Below are 24159 nucleotides of genomic sequence, written 5' to 3'. Positions count from 1 at the left end.
GATATAAACTAACATTAATGAGTGAACTTTGCGAGTTGAAATTAAGAACATATGTTATCAAGAGATAGCACTAGGGTAGAGATTGGGCAGTTGGTGCTGAAAGAATATAGATTGTACAACAGGACTGATTATACAAATTCAAAAATGGATAGCACAATACCACCTGATTGTAGCACAATAATATAAGTATACTGAATGAAGCTGAATGTGTGTGTGATTGAGGGAGAAGGGCTGGGGGCATGTATGAAACCAGAAAGAAAGGGGACAAATGCTGAGATGGTATAATTTAGGAATGCCTAGAGTGGACAATCATGGTGATTAAGTGTACAAATAAAAATCATTTTTGCATTGGAGGAACAAATGTCAACATTGCATGGTGTTGAAAATGGATGGATACAGGAGAAAGTACAATCAATCAAGCTAGGGTCTATAGTCAACAGTAACATTGTAATATACTTCCACTGAATGTAACAAATGCATTATGCCAAAACTAAATGTCAGCAGGCTGGGTGCATGGGGGAAGGGTATGGATTCTTTGTGAAAGAAAAGGAAATAACTTCATAAAGATTTTAGTGGTCAAAGCATGTCTATATACTTAGGTTGGATTGTATGATGTGTGAATAAAACTGTTTAAAAAAGAACAGAGAGAAACAAGGGCTATAGAAAATGTGAAGAGATGCACCTGTTCACTGGCAGTAGGGAAATTGTAGGTGCAGCCCCTTGGAGGGCAGAAAAATTAAAGAAGAAATCTGAGGTCTGGACTGGACAGGAAACTTAACCAAGATGACCCACCTAGGAAAGCTGGAGTTAGAACCCAATGCAGTACTTCTTTCCAGCTATTCCCTATGCTTCTCTCTGTGTCTGGCAGTGTGTGCAGGAGGCCTGACCTAGTGACAGGTCTCTATCCCCTTGTGGTGGAAGGTCATGTAATGTCCCCTGCTCTATCTCTTGATTCTATTTACTAGCAACTCTTCCTCTGTGGTCCAATAGAAAATTATTTGAGCCAACCATAAGCTCCCCCACACATAGGAGCTTATGGAGGTGCCTCTTGAGGGCTGACACTGGAGGCTAGAAGAGGGTCAGCTGAACAGCAGCTACCAAAATGCAGGCAGGGAGGGAAAAGAAAAGAAATACTCCAAATGTTATCTGTTTTCCTTTTTCCTGATAATACTTCCCATGGGCTGAACCCGACCTGAAGCACAGGCCTGCAGTCCTGAGGAGTAGAGAGGACCCCTTCCTCCAACTCCCACAGAATGGGCAAAGAGTAGGAAAGGATCTGGGAGCAAATAGAGAATAATCCACACATATGATCTCCTAAACTTATCCCCAAGCAAGTTCCCCACCCAGTATTTTAAACTTCACACTAATGGATGGAAGGGCTTTTTTAGTGAATCACAGTTGCTTTCTTTTATGTTCTAGATATAGTTTTGGTTTTCTTTTCTTTTTTTTTTTTTTTTAACTCAGTACCCTTAATATAAATGTTAACTGTGCTATGCAGCGGTAGTGCCCAGGGTTTAGTGTCAGAGGCTGAGATGTTTGCTCCTAAAAAAAATGGTCCCAATGTGTTGTTCTCTATTTTCGAACATGCTTTTTATGTGTTTCACAGCTTCAGCCAGCATGTGTCAAAGCTGTCCATGGACTTGTCTATAGTAGTTCTAGCTCCTACATCTGAATTTAACTCTTTTCATTCTTGATAAATCTTCATTTAGTCATTCACTCAACAAAATTTTATTGAGCCTCTATTATGTACCAGGCATAGTGTGAGGCCTTGAGGATATCAAGGTGAATAAAGAAGAATAGGCTTCTGTCCTTAAGGAGTTTACACCTTATTTTCTCTAAACTAAGGCTTTGACTACCCAGAGACTCACTTAAGAAACTTTTAATTTTTGAAGCTTTCTTCAGTGGGTGGGGGTGGATGGGCACATTTTCTGGTGCTCCACCAAATTCTGAATGTTGAGGCTATCAAATACTGTACTATTATTATTGTTCATCCATTCAAAAATAATTTCTGAGCATATACTATGGACTAGTATGTAGGGATTAAGAAACTAATAGTAAATCTTAGTGTTCAGGTACTGCTGGTCTAGTTGAGAAGCCTGCTCAGTCAAACGGTTTAAAGCCTCACTGTTGGTGATGCATGCCCTCATTTAATAGGGTCCGATAAGTGAGTATACTCACTTATAAAAGCAGGGCTTCCCACAATCCGCTGGCATAAACTGTTCGATGCTTTGAAATACACAAGGAATAGTTGCAAGCACAGTAATAACACTGTGGATAAATCACATGACCATGAATTAGGCTGCTCAGTAGAAACTGCTTTAGAAATCATCATACATGTTCTTTATACTGGTACTGTAGTCCTATACTCTGGAAAGAGACTCATTGAAACTGAAAAATGAAACTGCATAATCATGAAAAAGTGGTTCTAATAGCAGTTGGCATTATTTATATACCTAAACAGTTTTAACTATGAACTCTATAGCTACTTAATAGATGATAGCCCTTAACATGTCTCCAAATCCACACTTTAAAATGTGTTGTCCTGGGCGGGCCGCGGTGGCTCAGCGGGCAAAGTGCTTGCCTGCTATGCCGGAGGACCTCGGTTCGATTCCCTGGCCCCAGCCCATGTAACAAAAACGGAGAAACAGAATACAATAAAACAAGAAAATGTTTAAAGATGTTTCCCTTTCTTCCTTCCTTCCTTCCTTCTATCCTTCCTTCCTTCTCTCTGTCTTTCCTTTAAAAAAAAAAAAAAAAAAATGTGTTGTCCTGAGCCAGAGTTATGTGATCCTCTGATCCTGAAAAGGAAGGTGCTGCTTTTTAATTTAACTGAGACTGAATTTTTTCTCTGGCAGTACAGTTTTGACATACCAATAAGGCTCTATTTTTCTAACCAATAGAAAGAAACACTTTCATGAAATACAGTTTTCATCTCTTCCTGAGACATATTTTTGTGGAGAGGTGTCCCTGATAAAGATGAGGGAAATGATCTTAGCCACTTTCTATTAGGATTGTCTTCTTTGGGTTGACCATAATATTCACTGGATTCACGCCTTAGTTCTATCCGGCTAACACCAACCCATGCATATGGCTGTATGCCTGTGGTTTAGTAAGTATTCAAGGCCTGGAAGACCTCTACGAAGCAATATTCAGGTTCTCCTTTATGCTCTTAGAAATATATATTTGGAGATTTTCATTTAAAGACTTAATCTCAGGGACTATTTTATTGGATTTTATATCTGCTTTTATTTTTGTGCTTTTGGTGGTGAAAAAGGTTAAGTGCTGTGTAATATACAGTGTGTCTACAAAGCTGGGAAACTATAAATTTATATAGTATGTCATTTAAAATAGTATATTTGTAGTGCTTTTCTTCAGTCTCCAGATACCTTTTCAGGTGAATTACTCTAAATTTAAAGCAGTGCCTCCAGTTATTCATTTGAAAAAGTACAACAAATGCCTTATTTTCCTTCCAAGTAGCTATAAAGTGCCCATGGTTACAACCGTTAAGCTATGTAAATAACGCCAGCTACTATTAGAACCACTTTTTCATGATTATGCAGTTTCATTTTTCACAGTTTCAGTGAGTCTCTTTCCAGAGTATAGGACTGTAGTACCAGCATAAGAACAAGTGCGATAATCTCTGAAGCAGTTTCTACTGAGCAGTCTAATTCATAGTCATGTGATTTATCCACAAACAGTGATATTACTGTGCTTGGAACTGTTTCATGTGTATTTCCAAACATTTAAGACACACAGTATATTTGTTGACCTCTTTTCAGATTAACTTTTGGACCCACTGCTTTAAATTTAGAGGTTCTTCACCTGAAAATATATTGAACATACTGTCTGTAAAAACTAAAACTAAGTTTATCCTATGTTAGTTATCTAACTTTGCAGATAACCTGTGTAATTTGATCCATTTGCCAGATTTTCTTCAAATGGTAAACAATCTTGCAGGAAACTTCCACTCTAAAAATCCCAAAGTTAGAATTATTTAAATGCTTTTATGTATGTCTCCTATATTATGCAATTAATATGTCTTTGTGCTTTCATTCATGAATAATACCCATGGCAAAGAGGATTCAATGGTCATTGAATGCTATTTTTATAGCATCAAATAGCTATTATGCTATTTTATCTTTCAGTTCTTACATTGTATCTGGGTATGACTGTATCAATTGGTTGTTTTAATAACTCTTAGCTGTCAAGTAAGAAAGAGAAAGGTTTAGCTATCAGTCAGCCAAGTTTTCTGCTGTGACACATCAATTCAAAGACAATTCATAATGTTATGTAGATAACTGCAAAAGATTTTTGTGGCTTGGTTTCTCATCACCCCATCTTTTTTTCTACTTCCGATAAAGGCAATGGAATTTCCATACCATCTATGTAATAATGAGAGTTACTGCCATAAACAGGCACAGTACCACTCTCAAAACGATAGCTTATTGAGAATTCCTTTTTCAAAAATAAAACCTCAGTGCCTTTGTATGAAGCCCAATAATGAAGGATATCATGTTAACCCTTCAGCACTTAGCGATATCTATTACTTGGACTTTTATAACATAATAATTTGTTACCTTCTTTCATGTGTACTTACTTTTTGTGATTGTCCCTTAATATATAAACCCTATTTATCAAGCAAACCTTCCCTATAGACCATTGTCCTACACATGGAGCTTTGGTATAATAGAGCTAAACGTGAATCAGCATTTATTTCCTTTTCTCATACTTTAAAAATTTATCTTTCCTGAGCAATTTGAGGGGAAGATGCCAGCCCAATGCTTGGAATACCTTAGTATGTATTTTCTACAAATGAGACAATCTCCTATCATACAGCCATCAAAAGTAGGAAGCTGTCATTGATACATTCCAACATCTAATCCTCAAATCCCATTCAATTTTTATCAGTCTTCTTAATAAAGTCTTTCATAGTTAAAGGTTTTATTTCAAAATCACTCATTATATTTAGTGTTAGTTGTCATATATATTTAGTTTCCTTTAGTCTGGAATAGTTCCCTCAAATGTTTTTTGTTTTGTTTTATTTTGATTTTCATTATCTTGATTCTTGAATCACAAGCCAATTTGGGCTTTCTGTTGTTTCTGTTTGATTAACTTCATGTTAGATCTTTGGCAGGAATATCAAGGAATTGATGCTATATTCCTCTCGTTGTGTCCTGTCAGGTTCCATGTGATTTCAGTTTCTTCCATTACTGATGATGTTCACTTTGACTTTGTTCTTTCCCCTTTATAATTAATAAATATTTAGTGGCGATATGCTATAAAATTGAATAAATATCCCTTTCCTCATCAAACATTGTTTATTCATTCATTTATATCCATACAAATCATGGCTTCCTGTTTTATTCAGTGAGTTATAATCTCTTACTATATTTATTTTGATGGTCTCATTGTCCCAGCTTAGGCTAGAGGGAGCTCCTTCAAGCTGACTTCTATGTCATTTTGACTCAGAAACTTTGTTATTCTTTGAGCACTTCCTTGCTATCTGGCACAGTAAGAAACTCCAGGCTCATCTTGCACGTTTCTTATGCCAGATCAATTTCAGTCTTTTCTCCAAGGCTGTACTTTGTACATCTGAACAACCCCTCTGGATGCCCCCATTCCTAGGGTTTCCCAGGAACTTACTTTCTCTTTGTTGTCTCTGGTATAGCTTGTATTAAGGAAAGCCTCATTTAAATACCACAGCCACTAAAGCAGAAGATTGTGGCCCTCTTTGGTCACCTCCTGCTGATTTAGAGCTCAGTGACCTTCTGGGACAGGTTTGGGATGCAGCGATGTGGTGTGCAGGCCAGGAAGTCAGGGAACTCTAGACAGTTCTAAGTAGCTCCATGCTGAGAACTTCAGATTAGAAGCATTGCTTGGCTTAAAGGAGCTTCAGAATTTACAGAACTTGAGGGTTCAAGTCTGGTATGGGGGCAATTTCAGCCATGCTAGGGTTTCTTAGGCTCTTTTATACTAACAAAGGAACCTAGTCAATTATCCTTGGGAAATGTTCTGGATTGCAGTAGAAGTTTGCAGCTGTTTAATGGTCTGTTCATATATAAATAAGATGTGATGTGGGAGGTTTGTACTGCTGAATTCTAGGATGAGTTTTTATCAGCATGACCTGACAAGCAGGCAGCCTGCTTCTGTCCAAAAGTCAAAGCTGTGACAATTGGCACTGATAACCTAAAATATATATATATATATACATATTTTTTTGCATGAAGCTTTAATCCCTAAAAGTTTGCTGCTTCCAGATTATAGCTTTACTAATATGTATGCTTCTCTGTTAAATACTATATAAATTTATTTATGCAAAAGCTCTTTGAAATCTTCCTGAAGGAAGGCATTCCCTGGCCATTTTAAACAAACTCAAAAGCACCTGCCAACTAACCTGATTTTAATCTGTTTATTTGTGACATTTAAATTAATCTGTTTGTGACAATTTGCAATTAGAGACTGTGATTCTGACTTGATACCTTAGTGTATCTTTTGTTAAACCTAATACTGGGCCAAGGCCATAGACTCAAAAGGTCTTATGGTGTCACAGGGAGCAAGTCAAGGAGGTCTATATTTGGGACCTGGGCTGTCAGCAGGAGCTCATTTGTTCTTTCATATATTCAGCAGATATTTAGTGAGTGTCTCCTGTGTTCAGCATAATGCTAAATATGTAGGAGGATACAGAGTTGAATAAGACACAAGGTTTAAGTTTTTAAAAGATCACTCTTGTGGGATTATGGGGGATAGAACACAGGAAGGACAGACAAAGTCAGAAGAGCAGACCAAAAGCATTGTGGTATTCAGGGGAAAGAATCTGAGGTGAGGGAGAGTAGTCAGGTGGAGAATAGAGAATAGTTTAAACTCAGTGTTATTCTTAAACTTCACAGGATTATAATCCCCTTCAAAAATCAGATGAAAGACTCTGATCTTCTCCACCAAGAGAAAAATGTACATAGGCATATATAAAAATGCAGTTTCACAAGGCTCACTCTTCAGGAAAGTGGGACACAGGTCTGAGATTCAGATGGATCCTAGATGTCTCAAGGGACTCTAACCATGAGACCTGCTCTATAAACTTCAAGAAAGAAAGAAAAGCAAATGTCAAGTTGGGCTGGTAAGGGAAGTTTCCACAGAGGAAGTGGCACACAAGCTAGGACTTAAAGGAAGAGGAAGGTTAGAAAAATCAGGATAGGGAAAACACTTCAGATGGCATAAACAGTCTCCAGCCTTTTGGCATCTTCTGGGTCTTCATGACCTATATTTGGGGAGCCGATAGACTTGAGTCTTGAATGCAGTTAGTATTCAGGGGCTGCTTCAAAACCCTTTCATAATCTCAAGTGATAGTTCATGTGCAACCTTAGCTTATTGCCTAATGTGTCAAGCTTAGTCAATATTAGCTCTTGTTATTATCAAGTGCATCAGGATGCAGAAAAGAAAGCAAGATGTGTTGATGTTTGTGCAGAGTGACAGAGGTTTGTTTGACATCAATGGCTTAATTGTATCAACAGTCCCAAGAATTAGGAAAAGTATATCGAAAGAGCCCTGAAAAGATTAGCATCTCTAGAGCACACTGTCACAGTTTCTCCTTTGTAAGATCGAGTATCACAATGCATGTCTCCAGGAAGTTGTTCCATCTCTATACACTGAGCCACCTTTGAACTCAGGCAATTTTCCCATTTGCTTTGTAAATTAATAAAGTAATAATGTGAGGTGCACCCATAGTGTTTTAATGTTTTTTATAAACCTCTCTACTGTTAATGATTCTAACATCTCATTCTCTAACAGAATTATGGAGATGGGTGGCATAAGGCTTTTAGGGCAGAAAAACTATGTTATATTCTATATTTATAGAATGGTGGTTTTCAAGAATCCATTATTGCTCTAGAAAAAGTCCTAAGGTTTTCCCTAGGAGTTATAAGCTGAAGTACAGCCACAATCAAAAGTTACTCTCCACTTAAAAAAACAAAAACAAAACTAAACTAAATCTACTGGATATCATCAAAGTTGCAGGGGAGAAAAAAACCTGAATACATACCTTTTCCCCTAGAAAAATAAAATTGTGTGGGCAAGAACTAAGCATGGCAATTAGAAGTGAATAAGGTGCCGGAGAAGTAGAAATAGATGGACTGCTTTAAAGGATCAGAAAAACATTTCTTCAAACTAGGGAGACAAATATGTTTGAAGACTATAAAATTTTGCAGCATATGGTTAGGACCAAACACATTAGTTAATCAAATCCCTGAAGAGCACCACAAAGGGGAACCTTTGGAGTTTGAAAGAAGCAAATAAAATTAAAATAATCAGTTATTTTTAAACATTAGTCACATTTGAGAGATTATTACCCTACTAGGTGGTACAGGACTCTTAAAAAAAAGATTCAAGGAAGGTTTGAGGAAATATGTGTTTAATAGAACCAAAATAAAAGTTAAAGGAAAATATCTTTTTGAAGGACAGAATGTCTCCATTACTTTTAATCAGAAAAGAACTTTGGACCAGATAACTCATGAGCTTGACCTAAGTTGGTAGTTATTATCTGTGTTTTATCAAAGAAATAACTAAAAATTTAAATTCTCATCAGGCTGACATTTATGTTTTCTCCTCTCCTATTTTTTTTTTCATTTAAAAATCTTTAATTCCAAATAGGACCTCCTGAATTCACTTAGTCCATTTCATTGCTTCTCCTAAGTTGTTTCAGATAGATTGTTGTTTTTACACTGCCATCACATCCCTAGCAATATATTCTTCCACTTACCGATTTACTGATCATTCTTTACAAATTGAACATAAATAAATATAAACACTGGAATTTTCCATAATTTCTATTTTGATCAATTTCAATCCATATAAAACTTTAAGAATAGTAAATAGAACCCTCACATACCCCTCACCTAATGTTACTAAATATTAACTTTTTCACATTTGCATTAACTCTCACTAAAGTTTATATAATATTGATTTATGTTTTACATATTTATGATTATACATTTCTATAGCAATATGTATATATACTCTTCCTGAACCATATGAGAATTATTACAGACATCATGACACTTCACCACTAAATACTTCAGGATGGCTATCCTAAGAACTAGAACATTCTTTTCAAATTCCTGAGAGGTTTAGTGTTGATAGGGTACTATTTATAAAATGCATCTATTCATATTTATCCAGCTGTCCCAATAATATCTTTTACAGTCATTTTTTAATTTTCTTTTTTCCATTTTGCATTTAGTTGTCACATCACTTTAGTCTCCTATAAACTAGAACAGTTCTACAGTCTTTTATGTTGTTGCTGTGCTACGTAACATTAACATTTAAAAAAAATCCAGGCTAGTTGTTTTGCAGAATTGTCCTTCACTTTGGATTTGATTGTTTTCTAATGATTAGATACAGATTAAATATTTTGGCAGGATTACTACATAGGTAATACTATGTCCTCAGAGAACATGGGATGTCAGTGTTTTGTTATCGGTGAAATGGTCTGATTTCTTCATTGTAAAGCACTCTTTTTCCTTTTTAATTCAAACATAATCTGCACACACTTTGAGATGTTATGAATGAATAGTGTGACTATCTTGATGCCTAAATTTTTCACCTACTGATCTTAGCATCTATTGATGATTCTTCTCCGAATCAGTTATTATTGAGGTAGTTAAAACTTTCTGATTTTCTATTTTTATCACAATTTTTACATTGATAAGTTAATTTTCTTTGCTTTCCATTCTTCTCCCTCTCTCTTTTTAAATAAGTTCCTATCATTATGTACTTATATACTTTTTCAGTTCAGAATTTTTTATAATCTGTTCCTATGATGCTCAAATTGTACCAGATCTAACCAGTTGATTTCTTTTTCCTTTTGGCATGTTCTTATTGGTTTTGGCACATCTTCTATGGTATAACAAGATACATCATGCTTACCCTGTATTTTCAAATTATAGGAGGACTGGTTCTTTTTGTAGGGAATGATACTCAGAAACCCAAATGTGGACACCAAATTTGATACACACACACACACACACACATGCACACACAGAAATATACTGTATATACATATATAATGTTGCTATGGCTATATAGTATGATACTGCTATACTGCTACCAGCAATTTCATTTCAGATTTTCTCCTTTCCCCAATCTATATGTATATTTCCCTCTTCCCAAATAAGAATCCTAGTATCCCATAATATCAGTGTATTTACTCATTTTCTGAGTCCTGTGTGCACACAAAATTGTTTCAGATCTGCTGCACTGATATTGCTACCAGCAATAAACTTACTGAATCAAGTTCAATATATCCTACAATTCTTTTGCCCTTAGAATATACCTCTCTCCATTTGTAGCTAGAATATTAAAAAAGAAACCTTATATAAGGATTAATTCTTCTTTTATTTGGTTATCAATTTGCTATAGGTTTAAATTTATTTCTTTTTAAATGTAATTGATTGAAGAGTTTGTTTTCTACCTTCTTGATTTAATTCTATATTTGAATATGCAAAAAGCTGCTGTTTTAAACATAAGAAACCTGAAAGTTACATCAGTAGCCATATGTAAAACCCCATACAAATCCAGTGTCATTATCACATGTAAGATCTGCAAGAAACTAAGAGAGAAAAGGCATAAATAAATGTTTTCCTTCTTATACTGACAAAAAATTTAAATTTTTTTGTACCTGCTCCACCTTCGGGATCTAGAGAAGTTTCTTCAAGCATACTAATACTGCAAGGCAGTAGATTGCAGTGGTTGATGAATTGTCTCTGGATTAGGTTTCTGAGAGCAAATTCTGGTCCTATCCGCACTTCCCACTCTCACTTGGTAGCTGCAACCAGGGCACCTTAATTTTCCTTGCACTGCCTTTTTCTCTTCTTCTGTAAAAACGGTGATACTAACAGTGTTGAGAGAACATGAAAGGCACTTAGCACAATGCTTGGTGGATAATAAGTGCTATAATAAATATTGGGTATTATTTTGGCAGTGATGGTGGTGGTGGTGGTGATAAATTTGATCAGATAACCAGAGGTCTTAACATTAACTTTTTTTTGTTTTCTTTTTTTTCTCATCCAATACTTTAGTTAAATAAGGAAAAGTTATCACTTAGCTAGAAGTTCTGGCACTGGGAGTGACCTTGTCCTTGTTTTGAAGTATCTGAAAAATAAAAATAAAAATTCCTCCTGCAAAACCCTAGTCAGTTGATGCTGCTGGTCTTGGGGCGGGCTCTTTGTGCTGGGATTCCAAGCATTTCTGCTGCTGTAATCATTGAGGCATCTGCCAGAGATCTCATGGCTGAAAACTAGGTAGGAAAGTCTATATTATGTCTAATAATAGCTCTGGAAAATTTCCTGAAATGCTTGCCAGCAACTCCCAGGCTTGACAGGCAGCAATATACTGTAACAAAGGCAAGCACATTGTTCCTACTCTTGGTGAGTGTGCATTCATTTTCTCTGATTTCTGTATGTTTTTACTTATAGTTGTCTTGGGTTATGGGACACATATCTTATGGGTACATATATTTATAGAAATGGCCTATATTTTAAATCCACAAACAGCTTCACAAAAGCTATAGATTAATATAAACTATAGATTCTACCAATGAAGAGTTTGGTCAAGAGATAAATTATACCTCACGTTATGACTCTTTTGTTACACATGAGGGATTGTTTTCAAAACAGTGCAAAATTGTGATACTTTTATGTTCACATGGAAGGTATGATGAAGAAGGTGTGATGGGCATAGAAAGCACTGGCTTCTCAATTTATGCCCTGAGAAGACCTGAGATTAGGAGCAAAGTTCAAAGAATAGCAGGATAAATGTTCAAGGAAATGGGAAAAGGTTCTAAGCAGAGAGCTTAACATATTTTGATTAACAATTGGAAAAGAAAAGACTAAGCATTGAGATGAATATCCTCTTTAGGATAGGCCCAGGAAGCTTAAGCTTCAGGAACCCTCACTTGCGTGGGCAGCTTCCAAGGCCTTAGGAGGAGTGTTTACATGGTCATGTTTCTGTTGTATTTGCTTTAATAAGGTATTTTAATTGCAATTGTTAAAACCAAGGTTTACTTTCACTCACATTCCCCTCCTCTCACTTTTCCTCATGTTTGGTGGTGCTGGAGATGGCTTTGGGCATAGGGAACAAAGGGTTGGAGACAAATTTACTCTGAGTATAGTGGGATGGATAAGGGATTTACCATCCCTTCTACATGTAATTAGGCTTAATGCCAGCATCCCAGGGAAGACTTCTAGGAAACTCCTACCACATACGTGGCCGACTACTCCACAGGGTCAGAGGCTGGGTTATGTTATCTATGTGACTTACAGTGCCCAGCTCTAGAAGTAATTTAGGTGGTGGAGTAGAAATAATGATTGATTGTACAGAGCCAGCACCTGGTCTTTGGAAAATTCTTTAGTCACCAGATATGTAAAATTTTAACAGGATGATTTAGTTCTAATTGATTCCCAGTTAAAATGCAAGTTCTCTCCTATTAAAAATATACTGGATTATATACAGCTGTATACAATTATAAATTCATCGTACTTAAAATAGAATTTATGAAAATTCCTGAGCAAGACGTAAATCATAGTAGTCCTACAGATAAGAGTATGTCTGTTTGTTAAGTCCCAAGTTTTATGTATCTCAACTACCAAAATTCAAAAAGAACTGTTGAAAAAATGTGCAGGAGGAAAAACTGAACTAGCTTCCGAATCTCTCTGAGGAATTGTGATGGTTAATGTGGTGTCAGCTTGGCCAGGGATGTGCCCAGTTGTTTGGCCAGGCAAACACTGGGCTGACCATTGCTGCAAGGATATTTCATAGCTGGTTCATAAATCAGAAGGCTGGTTTATTAAGTAATCAGTCCGTTGATCTGCAATCAACTAAGGGTTTGTCTCTCACAAACGAGATAATCCAATAAGTTGAAGACTATTAAAGAAGAGAGACTTTTTCACTTCTTCTTCAGCCAGCAAGCCTCTCTTGTGGAATTCATTGAGACATTTCATCGGAGCTGCCAGCTTGACAGCCTGCCCTATGGATTTTGAACTCTTCCATTTCCACAGTTACATGAGACACCTTTATAAATCTCATATTTGCAAATATCTCCTGTTGGTTCTGTTTCACTAGAGAACCCTGACTAATACAGTTTGATACCAGGAGTGGTTCTTGAGAAACAGAATCTTAAACATGGGTATTTACAATTGCTTTTCTACTCTAAAAGCACTAATGACTCTGTTTCCATTAATCAAGGTAGCACTGACAGTCCATGGGGTGAGTTGGCAAGAGAGATACACAAAATATCACCATTAGTTTCTCCTAATTGTATACTTATATGAGATAAGGCTCTGGGTAAAAGTGTTTTTGACACCTTTAGGGAGTTTTGTGGAATTAAGAGATATAATTATATTGGCTGATTGTTGTTAGATACTAGATACAGTTATGAGGGAAAGGGATGAGCTGAGGGCTTCAAATTTGCAACTATGTGCCAAATGAAAGATATAAATGTTTCTTGTGTGTCCTGAAAGACAACCTTATTTCCTGTGGTTGCAGACTTGAGATCTTCGATAATCAGACACAGAGCCTTATTGTGTGAGTAGCAGATTTACAACGTAAACCAAAATCTCAGACTTGCAGGGTGTCTGCTGTTAAACTAAGGACTTTGAAATGGGATCTTGAAACTTGTGATAGTGACATATGGCTTGATAATGATGGCAATGGGGAGATGGAATCCCTGGTAACTGCTGAGCCTTTGCTAGATAGACCTGTAATGGACTGCCCTGAGGAAAGCGCTTCCTGACCACAAACCTCCCTTGAGGAAACAGCTTCCTAGCCTCCAATCTGCCTAGAGGAGTATGGCATCCAAACTTCACCTAATAGTATTAACCCTTCAGTGCCTGTTAAACGTGTAACCACTTCTACTGTGGAAACAGCCCTCACTCCTCCATCAGGAGGAACTAATCCTGTTTCACCAGATAAACTGCAACAGAATGCCCTTGGGTAATTGGCTTGAAAGGCACTTCTATTTCTTTTCATTACCCACCACCACCACCTGTCTTTTCTTCAAGATCTATAACTAGACTAAAGTCCTAACAGGCCCCAAAAGGTGAAGTACAAAGTGTGACCAATGAGGAGGTATGCTATACTCCAAAAGAACTGCATGAGTTTTCCAATCTATATAGACAGAAATCAGGGAGTATTTGTGGGAATGAATTCTAAGGGTGTGGGATAATGATGGAAAGAATATAAAGTAGGATCAAGCTGAATTTATTGATACAAGCCCACTAAGCAGAGATTCTGCTCAAGGGGTTAAAAAGGGCAATAACAGTATGTTTGGTGGTTGACTGAAACATGGTTCAAAAGGTGGCTGACATTACCTGCAGTTGAAAGGCCAGAACTGCCCTGGTAAAGTTAGGTGAGAGAAACCAGAGGCTTAGAGGGATTGGAATGTTAAGAGTGAATTTATCATGGAAGACCTGTTCACACACCCCAGGAATGTCCAGAGTACACATCTTTCACCATAACCTTGAGAATTAAATTCATGAGACTAGCTTCATCATCCCTGAAGAGCTCTGTAGTTGCCCTTCTCTGTAGGTCAGATATTACTGTGGGAACTGCTGTCACTGAGCTGGAATTCTTAAACAGAATGGGGATGGTCAGATCCTGAGTTGGCAGAAACCATGTGGCAACAGTTAATCACCACAGACAAGGTGAATGTGGACACCATGATGGATAGCAGACTTAAAGCAGCAGTCAAAATAATCTGACTTGCGGAAACTTGTGGCATTAGCTAGTAGATAATGGGGACCTAAAAGTAAAATAGATGGGCAACCTATTAAATTCTTGTTTGAGCAGAAGAATTCTAGGTCAAGTGAACAGAAGTCTAACTCGAATTAGACTCTCAAAAAAACAGAGTCATGGTCCCTTAATCAATTCCCTGGCTGAGAGAGCTTACAGACCCAGAGCCCCTTGAATGAGGGGAGGGTCAGGTACCCTTGGGGAAGGACCCTTTTATACTATCCAAATTTTACACTGTTAACCTTTCTCCAAGCCTTCCCCAAGAGACATAGCCATTTACCAGGGTGACTGTGCATTGGAGAAAAGAAAATTATCAGATATTTGGGGGATTATCAGACAGTGGCTCAGAATTGACACTAATTTCAGGAGACCCAAAACATCACTGTAATCCACCAGTTAGAATAGGGGCTTATGGACGTCAGGTGATTGATGGAGTTTTAGCTCAGGTCTGTCTCAGTGTGTCCCCAGACCCATTCTGTGTATGTTTCCCCAGTTCCAGAATGCATACTTGGAATCAACATACTCAGCAACTGGCAGAATCCCCCACATGTCAGAGCACATTGGTGCTCTGACATGAGGAGTGAAGGCTATTATGGTAGGAAAGGCCAAGTGGTCGCCACTAGAACTGTCCCTCCCTAGCAAAATAGTGAATCAGAAGCAGTACTGTATTCTTGGAGGGATCACAGAGATTAGTGCCACTCTTAAGGACTTGAAGGATGCAGGGGTGGTGATTCCCACCACATCGCCATTCAACTCTCCTGTTTGGCCTGTGTAGAAAACAGATGGGTCTTGGAGGATGACAGTGTATTATCATAAACTTAACCAGGTTGTGACTCTAATTGCAGCCGCTGTCCCAGATGTGGTATCATTGTTTGAACAAATCAACACACCACCTGGTACCTAGTATGCAGCTATTGATCTGGCAAATGCTTTTTTCTCAGTAGCTGTCAGTAAGGACCACCAGAAGCAGTTTGCATTCAGCTGGCAAGGACAGCAGTATACCTTCACTGTCCTGCCTCAGGGATATATCAGTTCTCCAGCTCTATGCATAATCTTGTCTCCAAAGACCTTGATCATTTCTCCCTCCCACGAAACATCACACTGGTCCGTTATATTGATGATATCATGCTGATTGGACCTAGTGAGCAAGAAGTAGCAACAACTCCAGTCTTATTGGTAAGGTATTTGTGGGTCAGGGGATGGGAGATAAATCCAACAAAAATACAGGGCCTTCCACCTCAGTGAAATTTCTAGGTGTCCAGTGGTGTGGGGCATGTTGAGATAACCCTTCTAAGGTGAAGGATAAGCTATTGCATCTGGTCCGTCCTATGACCAAAAAAGAGGCACAATGCCTGGTTGGCCTCTTTGGATTTTGGAGACAACATATTCCTCATTTGGGTGTGCTACTTCAGCCCATTTACTAAGTGACTAGAAAAGCTGCTAGTTTTGAGTGGGGACCAGAACAAGAGGAGACTCTGTGACAGGTCCAGGCTGCTGTGGCAGCTGCTCTGCCACTTAGACCATATGATCCAGCAGACCCAATGGTGCTGGAAGTGTCAGTGGCAAACAGGGATGCTATCTAAAGCCTTTGTCAGACCCCATAGGAAAATCACAATGCAGACCCTTAGGATATTGGAACAAAACCTTACCAACCACTGCAGATAACTACTCTCCTTTTGAGAAATAGTTTTTAGCCTGCTACTGGGCCTTAGTAGAGACTGAACACTTAGTAGAGACTGAATGCTTACCCATGGGCCACCATGTCACCATAAGACCTGATGTTGTCTATCATGAGCTGGGTGTGCACAGCAGCCCTCCATCATAAAACGGAAATGGTATATTAGAGATAGGGCTTGAGCAGGTCCTGAAGGCACAAATAAGTTACATGAGGAAGTGGCCCAAATGCCATGGCCTCCACTCCTGCCACATTACCTTCTCATTCCCATACCAGATTTATGGCCTCTTGGGGAGTTCCTTACAGTGAGTTGACTGAGGAAGAGAAAACTTGGGCCTGGTTTACAGATGGCTTTGCATGATATGTAGGTACCATTTGGAAGTGGACAGTTGCAGCACTACAACTGGAATTGTATTCTGGAATGTCCTTAAAGGACAGAAGTGAGGGAAAATCCTCCCATTGGGTGGAACTTTGAGCAGTGTACCTAGTTGTTCATTTTGCTTTGAAGGAGAACTGACCAGAGGTGTGTTTGTATACTGAGTCATGGGCTGTTGCTAATGATTTGGCTGGATGGTCAGGGACTTGGAAGGAGTATGATTAGAAAATTGGTGACAAAGAGGTCTGGGGAAGAGGTATGTGGATATACCTTTCTGAGTGGGCAAAAAACTTGAAGATATTTGGATCCCATGTGAATGCTCACCAGAGGGTGACTTCAGCAGAGGAAGCTTTTAATAACCAAGTTGATAAGATAACCTGTCCTGTGGGTACAAGTCATCCTCTTTCCTCAGACACTCCTGCCATTGCCCAATGGACTCATGAACAAAGTAGGCATAGTGGTAGGGATGGAGGTTATGCATGGGCTCAGCAACATTCCACTCACCAAGGCTGACCTAGATGCAGTCACTTTCTATTAGTGCCCAATCAGATTGGGCAGATTGAGTGCCCAACCTATCAGCAGCAGGGATCACATTCAGTCCCTGATATGACACCATTCCCCAAGGTGATCAGCCTGCTACCTGGTGGCAGATTGATTACATTGGACCACTTCCATCATGGAAGGGGCAGCAATTTGTTCTAACTGGAACAGACATATACTTCAGATATAGGTTTGCATTCCCGGCATGCAGTGCTTCTGCAAAAACTACCATACATGGACTGACAGAATGCCTTATCCACCATCATGGTATTCCACACAACATTGCTTCTGATCAGGGAACCCACAGCACAGCAAATGAAGTGCAGGTATAGGCACATGCTCATGGAATTCTTTGGTCTTACTATGTTCTGCATCACCCAGAAGTAACTAGTTTTATGGAATAGTGGAATGGCCTTTTGAAGACCCAATTACACTGCTAACCAGGTAGCAATACCTTTCAGGGCTGGGGCAGTATTCTCCAGGAGGCTGTGCATGCTCTGAATCAGTATCCACTCTATGGTGCTGTTTCTTCTATAGCCAGGATCCATGGGTCCAGGAATCAAGGGGTGGAAGTGGGAGTGGCAAGACTCACTATCACCCCTAGTGATCCACTAGGAAAATTTTTGCTTCCTGTCCTGAAACCTTAAGCTCTGCTGGTCTATAGGTCTTAGTTCCAAAAGTAAGTGTGGTTTTTCCAGGAGACACAATAATGACTCCACTGAACTGGAAATTAAGACTGCCACCAGGAATCAGGACAGAAGGGGATTACTGCAACTACAAAATTGAGGTAAAAAAGAGTTTTCCTGAAATATAGGAGATCCCTTAGGGCGTCTCTTAGTGCTACCATGGATTAAAGTCAATGGAAAACTGCCACAACCTAATTCAGGTAGGACTAACAATGGCCCAAAAACTTCAGAAATGAAGGTCTGGCTCACCCCACCCAGCAAAGAACCATGATCAGCTGAAGTGCTTGCTGAGGGTAAAGGGAACATGGAATGGGGAGTAGAAGACGGTAGTGATAAATATGAATTATGACCACATGGCCAGTTACAGATATGAGGACTATGATTGTATGAATATTTTCTTCCTGTTTTGTTATGAGTATGTTTACATTTGTACATAAGCAAATATCTTGTTTTCTTCTTATCATATAACATAAATTGAATTGTTCAATGGCTTAAATACTACATAGAATATAAAGTTTAAGAGTGAACGTTACCTAAGGACTTGCACCCTATTCTGGAGAGATGTAGTACATTTCCAGTTGTATGCAGGATAGTTGAGTATTGTTAGGTGAAACATATGTCTGTTATTGTGTTCTATTTGGAAATTAAGCATGTTTCCAGGTGATGTGTAGAGCTGCCAAGTTGACGAGGGATTGACTGTAATGTTTAGGCTCTGGTGTTAGCTTGGCTGGGTGATGTGTCCAGTTGTCTGTTCAGACAAGCACTGGCCCGATCATTGCTACAAGGATATTTCATAGCTGGTTGATAAATCAGAAGGCTGGTTTATTAAATCATCTGTCAGTTGATTGGAGATGTGGCTGATAATATCTGTGATCAACTAAGGGTGTGTCTCCTGCAAACAAGATAATCCAGTAAGTTAAAGACTATTGAAGAAGTGAGACTTGTTCTTTAGCCAGTGAGCCTCTCCTGTGTAGTTCATTGCGACCATTCATCAGAGCTCCCAGCTTCACAACCTACACTACAGATTTTTTAAAAAATATTTTCATTGATAAAACAACAAACACATTCTTAACATTCCATAATGGTGTACAATCAGTGTCTCATAATATCATCACATAGTTGTGTATTCATCACCATGATCATTTTTTTTAACATTTGCATCACTCCAGAAAAAGAAAGAAAAAAGAAAAAACTCACACATAACATACCCATCAGCCCTCCCTCTCATTGACCACTAGTATTTCCATACCCAATTTATTTTAACCTTTGTTCCCCCTTTATTTGTTTATCCATATTTTTTACTCATCTGTCCATCTGCTAGATAAAAGGAGCATCAGATACAAGGTTTTCACAATCACACAGTCACATGGTAGAAGCTATATCATTATACAACCATCTTCAAGAAACAAGACTACTGGAACACAGCTCAACAGTTTCAGATACTTCCCTCCAGCCACTCCAATACACCATAAACTAAAAAGGGGAGTTCTATATAATGCATAAGAATAAACTCCAGGATAATCTCTCAACTCTGTTTGAAATCTCTTAGCCACTGGCAATTTATTTTGTCTCATTTCTCTCTTCCCCCTTTCAGTCAAGAAGGTTTTCTCAGTCCTTTGATGCCAGGTCATCTCATCCCGGGATTTCTGTCCCATGCTGCCAAGAAGGTTCACACCCCTGGGAATCATGTCCCATATAGAGGGGGAGGACAGTGAGTTCACTTGCTGTGTGGGCTTAGAGAGGCCACATCTGAGCAACAAAAGAGGTTCTCTGGAGGTGACTCTTGGACCTAATTTTAAGTAGGCTTAGCCTATCTTTTACAGGAATAAGTTTCATATGCCCTACAGATTTTTGACTCTTCCATTCCCACAGTTGCATGAGACACCTTTATCAATCTCATATTTATAGATGTCTCCTATTGGTTCTGTTTCTCTAGAGAACCCTAACTAATACAGGAATGATATCTCAAATTTATATAAAAGAAAATAGTTAAAGGGCAGACAACCAAAAAATATAGAAAAGTAATACAGAAGTTGTCAGGCAATGAATTGATTTTCATATTTTGTGAAATTTCATATTTGTGAAATAAGTGAATTTCATGTATATTTTAGCTTTTTCATCATTTAATTTGCTGTGATTTTTTTCTCTACCTAAAAATTGACCTTTTAATCTAATTTTGTATTTGTAATTTCATATTCAGTATCTTAAAGGTGGCCATCCAAATTGTTTAGATTTCAGGTCCCACAAGTATCTGGATCTGCCTGATCTTCTACCAATATATAAAGAATTCATAGTGTAGGCTTGTAAATAATCCCTCATTTATATGTTTGAAGCTATCAATGATGAGTTAGGTTATGGGTAAAGATTACAATGTATCATTTAAAAGGACAGATCCTGTAATAAAGGCAACTTTTGCTCTAAGATTAACACTTCAGATGCTGGCTATCAGTACCTTGTATTCTGTGAGTGGTTAGAGTGTCCTGGTTGAGAATCTCTCCTGAGTAAGATACAATCAGTTTAAATGGTGGGCAGAATCACTTCTCACCACAAGAAATCAGGTTCCTCAGGGAAATGGTTGATTCCAGGGCTGGGAGGAAATACACAAGAGGAGCCTGAAATAACTTGTCACCCAGAAAGCAAGGAAGCTATCAAAGACTACCAAAAGTCAGATTACCAAAAAACGTCAAAAAGGCACCACTCATTTGAAAGAATAATGACTATAACTTATTAGCACATCAAATATGTTAAAATCCACAATCTACTCAAAGGACATGAGGGCAAGGACACAAACGGACATTTGCACATCAATGTTTATAGCAGCATTATTTACAATTGCAAACAGATGGAAACAGCCAAAATGTCCATCAACAGATGAGTGGCTAAACAAACTATGGTATATACATACAATGGAATATTATGCAACTGTAAGACAGAATAAAGTTATGAAGTATGTAACAACATGGATAGACCTTGAGGACATTGTGCTAAGTGAGATTAGCCCAAAACACAAGGACAAATACTGTGTGGTCTCACTGATATGAACTGACATTAGTGAATAAACTTGGAATATTTTGTCAGTAACAGAGACCATCAGGAGTTAGAAATAGGGTAAGATACTAGGTAATTGGAGCTGAAGGGATACAGATTGTGCAACAGGACTGAATATAAAAACTCTGAAATGGACAGCACAATACTACCTAACTGTAATACAATTATGTTAAAACACTGAATGAAGCTGAATGTGAGAATGATAGAGGGAGGAGGGCTGGGGGCATGAAAGAAAATAAAGATTGAGATGGTATAATCTAGGAATGCCTAGAGTGTATAATGATAGTGACTAAATGTACAAATTTTAAAAATGTATTTTGCATGAGGAGGAACAAAGGAATGTCATTATTGCAGGGTGCTGAAAATAGATGGTAATTAATATTTAAAAATTTCAACTTATGTGTAAGACTAAAGCAAAAAATGTTTTTTTGGTACAAAATTTAAAAAAAATCCACAAGCATATAATGTTACCAAGCAAACAACCTACTTGATCACCTTTGAAGGATGCAAAGGCATAAACTCATTTGAGAATTGGTTAAGGAAGGGAAGGAAACAGATTTTATCCTGCCTTTCCTGGAAAAAAAAAAAAAAAAAGCTGTGATTTGAGTTAACCAATAGTTGAAAAGAAAAAATGTCTGCTTTATAGAAGGATTTCATTCAATAAATTCAGAAGGAATAAAAGAACAAAGCATAATTGTTTGCCACCCCTATTGAATAATGAATCTAGGAAATGATCATCAATAGCTGCCCAAACTATCTGGTGCAGGGTTCTTGGGGGATCTTTGTAAGAGGGGGATTAGGTTAGGAGGAGCAAAACCACTTAATAACAAAAAGAGAGGCAGCCAGAAATCACATACTTGCTGACATGATACAGTATTAGATACACAAGAAATGCATTGCCAAAAAGTAGAAAGTGAATCTGATCAAACCTCTAGGTCTAACTACCAGTTTTCAAGAAATATATAAAAAAGAACGTGCTAAATGACACCATGGGATCCAAGCAGGAAAATCCAGAATACGAGACTTCTATACGTCAAATAACTCAGTTTCTTCTATAAATAAATGACAAGAAGAAAGGGGGAGACTATCAAAAATTAAATTCATTAATAGTCTAAAATAAATATTTAAGAGATTTCATGCAGATGTAATATGTGGACTTTGGTTCTTTACTTGGATGTCCCCCCTTTGTTAAAAAGACATCTTTGAGGCACTTAGGGAAAGCTGAGTATGGACTGGGTATTAGATGATATTAATGAATTACTCATATTTTAAAGAGATTTTACAGTATTGTAAAGTTTAAAAATGATCTTTTCTCTTAAAAATTCAAACTGATATATTTATAGATAAAATGTCAAGATTTGTTTACAAATCTAGCTCTGAAAAAGTGCTTGGGGACATAAATGAAATAAGATTGGCTATGTGTTGTTAATTATCTCATCTGGGTGATGAATATATGGGGATTTATTATGTTTTGTAACTAATTGTAGAAACTGAAAATTCTGTTTTCTTTTTTAATGGTAAACAAAGCAACCAAGCAAATAAATAGGGGAAACACATGCTGAGATACCTATATGTTTCTAATGAAAAAAAAAAGAAAGAAAACTCGATCAACAGAAACATCCACTGATGACATTTGTGAAATATTAAATACAAATTTTATAGGGAGTGGTGTGCTTGTAAACAGATTTCTGAACAAGAAATCCCTGATCTATAGTGTTTGCCAGTTTGCATATAAATACTCCCATCATCACAGATTTCAAGCTACAGCAGGCTCTCCACATATCTGTATGGTCAACTCCTGCCCACTGCTGGGAGAGCTAACAGAGAAGCATTCATTTTTGGAGTCATACTCTGGGTCCAATCCCAACTCGAGCATGCACTCTGTTTGTCCTTATTCAACTTGTTTAGTTTTTCTGAGCCTTAGCTTCCCTTTCTGTAAAATGGGGATAATAATTCCTACAGTAAGATAAAAGGATTAAATGAGATGAACATGTAATGAACCTGTATGGTTCCAGACATATAGTGAGTGAAAATCATGCTAATAATCTCTCTTCTCTTCAAGTTAAAAAGAGAGAGAGAGAAAAAAAAACTTTGGGTTGGGGATGGTTTCAGAGTTTCAAAAGGGAATGAAGCAGATCATCTTCAGAGGGCTTCCTGCCCAGAGTTTCTGTAATTAGTTAAAATTGTAGGTTTCAGGCACAGTGTCATATACCTGCCAGAAGCTACAAACCAGTAATTCTGTTGGATATTAATTGTTAGGCTGAGAAGCTAATGTGATATGATTGTGGCTAGAACAGAATTAGCTATTAAAGGCAGAGGTTTCTCTCCAAAGTGATCTGGCTCTGCAAATACACAGTAAGAATAAAGCTATCTAATAGTTGACATGGTAAAAAGCCTCTAACTTTATTAATCTTCTCCTAAAGAACTTTGAGATGACCTGAGATGTTCTGGCATAAATAAGCCTAAGGATTATGCCACCAAATTGTGAATATTTCCATTCACAATTTTCATTATCATTTGAGAAGAATTTTAATAATTGTAGCACTTTACTTTACAAATTCTTTATATAAATTGAGTGATTAACCATAGTATTAGTTACTGGAATAGGGTTTTTTTTCCTTTGTTTCCTGAACAACTTTATATTTTTTTCTGTATAGTAAGATTAAGGTCATCATTGATTAATCAGTAATGATGTCTTCAGAATTACTGAATTATATATGTATTTATAAATGTTTTAAAATTCATTGTAACGAAGATTAAAGAGAAGCTGAATTATAAGTCAAACCTATTATTAGACTCTGGAGATACTAATACTAAAGGCATTTGAACTTTTATTTAAGTATGTGGGATGATGTGTTCCTACTGGGAGTACAAATTGGAGATGTATTTTCCCCTCTGAGTGAGAGCTCCATGACTCACCAATCTACATATTTTGGATTTCTGAGCAAATACTTAGGAGATAAGAAACAGTATGCTATATCATATGTCTGAAGTTTGAAATTAGCCCAATCTCCTCTGATTCTTAAAAGTTTTTCTTCAGAAAATTAAAATATTTG

The 24159-nt window shown here is 37.6% G+C and overlaps 1 protein-coding gene and 1 long non-coding RNA gene across 19 annotated transcripts in view; one reads left to right on the top strand and one right to left on the bottom strand.

Annotated features, from left to right (window-relative positions):
* The window catches only part of ZNF385B (zinc finger protein 385B), a 479275-nt gene that overhangs the window by 265436 nt on the left and 189680 nt on the right, over positions 1-24159 (top strand). The gene's annotated exons all lie outside the window — the stretch shown is intronic.
* The window catches only part of LOC143677826 (uncharacterized), a 132143-nt gene that overhangs the window by 17709 nt on the left and 90275 nt on the right, over positions 1-24159 (bottom strand). The window contains exon 5 of one of the 3 annotated variants that reach the window (XR_013172908.1): positions 20424-20642. The exons of the other annotated variants lie outside the window; for them this stretch is intronic. This is a non-coding gene — a long non-coding RNA (uncharacterized LOC143677826). Of the gene's footprint in view, positions 1-20423; positions 20643-24159 lie in introns of those variants that run through there. 3 annotated transcript variants of the gene reach the window in all.

The sequence above is a fragment of the Tamandua tetradactyla genome, chromosome 3 (genome assembly GCF_023851605.1).
Source record: "Tamandua tetradactyla isolate mTamTet1 chromosome 3, mTamTet1.pri, whole genome shotgun sequence".
Lineage (NCBI taxonomy): Eukaryota > Metazoa > Chordata > Mammalia > Pilosa > Myrmecophagidae > Tamandua > Tamandua tetradactyla.
This window is presented reverse-complemented; position numbering and strand designations above follow the sequence as displayed.